The sequence below is a fragment of the Trachymyrmex septentrionalis genome, unplaced genomic scaffold (genome assembly GCF_001594115.1).
Source record: "Trachymyrmex septentrionalis isolate Tsep2-gDNA-1 unplaced genomic scaffold, Tsep1.0 scaffold129, whole genome shotgun sequence".
Classification (NCBI taxonomy): Eukaryota; Metazoa; Arthropoda; class Insecta; order Hymenoptera; family Formicidae; genus Trachymyrmex; species Trachymyrmex septentrionalis.
The window spans coordinates 939290-943597 of record NW_017304428.1 but is presented as its reverse complement, the minus strand read 5'-3'; positions in this window follow the sequence as shown (position 1 = coordinate 943597).

The window sequence follows — 4308 nt, the reverse complement described above, 5'->3', positions numbered from 1 at the left end:
CTCTTCGTCGTTCACATCTTCTCGGCCCTCTGAGAACATTTTGTACCACCGATAAACGTTGCTTCGGTCCAAGGTAGCTTCACCATATGCCACAGTCAACATTCGGAATGCGTCCGCGCACTTAATTTTGTTTTTCACACAAAATTTGATACAGATTCTTTGATCCATTTTTTGGAATAGGCAAAAATCGAAGACGAGCCAAAACACGTGCAAGCAAAGCAGCTGTCAAAAATTAACTGAACATTTAAAATGGCCGAACTTGTCGGCATAAGTGAGAGACATGAGTACCAACATAACGCCACAAAAAATTGAAAATCGAATATACGTAACCGGCGGAAATTCAAAATTTGCGATACTTTTTGAACAGACCTTGTATGCCGACCAAATAGTGATTTGAATGACGCCTCTGGATATCGTATTCATTGAACTGCACTAATCAGTATTGTGCACGCAGTTACAGGAAGTCTTAATTTTTTTACGAAATTGTTAGAAATAAAATTTGCTGTGACACAAGTGTCTAGCAAGGTGCGACATGGTATCAAATTTGACTCACTATCTCGTACGAATATCGTCGCAGTCATCATCAATTACGACGGCTGAAAATATTGCCGCTAAACAAGCGACATCGATCGGAATATCACTATCCTTATTTACTATTCATGTGCGCGTCTCCGCCTTTGAATTTGCCGCGTTTTTCGCCTTTGAATTTGCCACGTTTTCCGCCTTTGAACTCACTGCGTTGTATCGCTTGAATGTTTGTCGATATGTAATAAAATATTGTGGCGTTTTTAACAAATAATGCAGTTAAAGTAATTACAGATCTTTCCTCTATGTGATCGTAAACAATTATAGCACAGCTTTGCCTGTCTTGTGACTTCAATTCGTTTAGAGATATCGAGTTGTCTGAATTTGTCGCACTTGAGTAGAAGATGGATCTTGTTCTTATACACTGTACAATTATTTGTAGCGTATTAATCATGAAGTTCTTATTGGATATTCACCCCTTTTTTGAAAGAAGCGATTCCTTATCTTCTCGCTTGCCGGTCTCTGCTCATGCACGCTTAAATACGCGAACCACGGTTCAATAAAGAAACTCGTATAGATCGTTAATTTTCGAAAACTCATCCCGACTGAGCGTCTCTTCTCATTTCTCGGTCGTGCCTCTTTCGGTAACTTATTATATTTACGAGTATTTCGGAACTTACGTTAATCCCTAACGCAGCAAAGGAGGCGACGTGCTGCTACGCGTCGTCTGCGAGCTTGAACAAGCCGTTCGTGGATTTCTTTTCGTAAACGGACAAATTTACGACTAGCGACAGATGTCGCGAAATTATAATTCGTTTGACTTCGTACGCGCGTTTTAATAGTTTTCATGCCTTGGAATAGTTCATGCATTGGCACCTTTGATTGCCAAAATCTTTATTTTGTTGGCTGCTTCGCCTTTCAACACCGATTGCAAATATTGCAGCTTTTCAATGTTGCATCCGTCCGCGAGTCTATCATAGTGATAAAGGAATTTTTTAATGACAGCCAATTTTCGTATTTCTCATCGAACATTGGTAAAGACGGTAATTTTATTCGGTGTTTCAGAGCTACCGAAGCTTCTGTGTTGCCGAAGGACATGGCGTCACTCGAAGGACCGGTGATCGCGACGGATGTGGCAGATGCGGGATATGTTAGATCTTCAATTTTTGCCGCCAGCATGTAATATCGATCTTGCACGCTCGCGAATTCGTCCTTGTGATTATCATTCGGGTCTAAAATCTCGAGCTCATCCTTGAACTCTTTAAAGGCATGGTAGAGTTCTGTAACGCGTGTCATGCGCAACTTTAACGCGGTTTTGTCGTATCTTTCCCGATCTAATATATTTATCAAACCGGTGATTTGCAATTTCAGGGATGTTCGCCTTTGCACTAACAGTTTAATCCGTTTAATCCGCCATGTTTTTAACATTTGTTTGTTAAATAACAAATGAAAAGAGGATTGTTTCATCGACAACATGGCAATTTGTAATGAACTCACCTGATATTCGCTGTTAATCGTGGTCCTCTCTATGTGGTCTCCTCTATGATTTGCCCTCTAGCTTCTCTTTGTGAATCTCATTAGCCTGAGCGTGGCGGATGGACAATTACTGCTCACTATTGTCTTGTTGGTTCGTTGGTCGTACGCACTTTCCCACGAACGACCTCACAGAAGGCATCAAAAATGATTCTTCGTGTACAGGGAAATTCACTCCACGTATTATATTGTAATCAAGTTTATTAAAATAACGTAATAAGAAGATTCGTATAACTAAATTAAGGACTCGGCCTTGCACAATAGGATGAGAGGACTCGGTCTCGTTAATTCGAATGATTATGTCGACTTTCTAACCTTAAGCAGCGCGATTGGCTGGAGAAGCTGAGGGTCATTCGAGAGTCTTCTTTATATATGAAATACTACCGGTCAACGCCGACCAATCATCATAGTCGTACAAGTTGCGGATTGGTCATTCGCTGGTTTTCTCGTGCGAAACAAGAGACGATGATCGCTCGATGGCTTCGGTCGCGAATCTACCATATACATATATATATGTATATATAGATATTGTATATGATCGTGTAGTGGACCCACTAATATATATGGATTTTTGATGCAACAATATACAAAAAACAAAAGGCCATTAGGAGTCAGCGCTGGAAATCAATTGCACAAAAAAAATCAGTAAAGATAACGAAAAGTATGTTTCGACTCCGTTTTGAACTATCCTTAATGTAATGAATAACAATAAATAATAAATTAAATCATATCACGAAAACGCATTCCAGTTACGTGATTATGACTGCAATAGTACTAAGAGGAGCTCCATCATCAATATCTTGAATGTTGTACCAATCAGTTGCATAACTGAGTGGAAGTATTGTACGAGGGTCGTTTGAAAAGTCCGTGCAAAGTCACTGCTGATGGCACTACTGGCGCGTATCAAGATTAGATTTAGTTAGTAGCATCTCTTGGAGGAACACACACCAAGTTACAGCCAGATCGGTCTATTTGTTTGTGTTTGGCATTCATTTGAATCGAGGAAGTCGAGTGATTTTCAATAATGCACCAGCTCTCAGCAGTTGTGGTCGCAAAATTAATGGAATTAGGGTTCCAACTCGTCTCACATCCCCCCTATTCTCCAGACTTGGCTCCCTCGGACTACTATTTGTTCCCCAATATGAAGAAATGGCTGGCGGGAAAAAGATTTTATGGAAACGAGGACGTGATTGCAGAAACAAACCCCCCTCGACTTCCTCGATTCAAATGAATGCCAAACACAAACAAATAGACCGATCTGGCTGTAACTTGGTGTGTGTTCCTCCAAGAGATGCTACTAACTAAATCTAACCTTGATACGCGCCAGTAGTGCCATCAGCAGTGACTTTGCACGGACTTTTCAAACGACCCTCGTATGATAGTCAGTCTCAAGCTAAGGAATTACAAAAATTTTTAACGTGGCAACATATTGGATGGAGAATTTTGAAAAAAATATAGTAGTACTCACCACAAAGCTGTAACCGTACATCAAATATCTTCAAAATTAATGCGAGTTAATTAGAAGTCATATAAATTAAAATTGAAATTAAAATTAAAAATTAAAGAATAAAAGAGCAGTCATGTTGGTTCGTGATGTGCTCAGTAATAACTGTCGCGAGTGTTATAACAGACATATTCGCAGAAAGCCTCGTCTCATTCGATTATTACCGATTATAGGATGCATTGAAATCATGACTTCAATTGGCAAAACACAAAACTTCTGGATGAAGAAAGATTTTATTATAAACGATTAATGTCTGATATATATAAATCTACAATCTAAAGGTCTTAACATGCAAATAGACATAGAGGTTTTAAACAACGCTTACATAGAGATCTTCCATAAACTATAATGATAATAATTTGTTTTAGAAATAATTTGCCTTTTTGAGAGATCTGTGTGTGAGTTCTCGTTATCAGAACATTTCAATTTTTTATTTGGTTCAATGTTACTCTTAAATAATTCACTATCAACTATCAGATTAAACATTACGTTAGTCATTGATTGTCTAATTCTCTGTAATTACAAGCTTTTGCGACTGCGCTTGTTAAGAACCACTGTACAAGAACCGTTGACGATCTCATTTATTATGTATCTACATTATCGGTTTCGTATACCGAGTAATACTGCTTTGGCGTTTCCATATTTTCATATTGATAAATTTGCATAATCTTCTACAATGATTGATGTACATATACCACGTTTAATCTTTTATATTAGTTCTTATATTAGTTCTAATTAATTTTTTA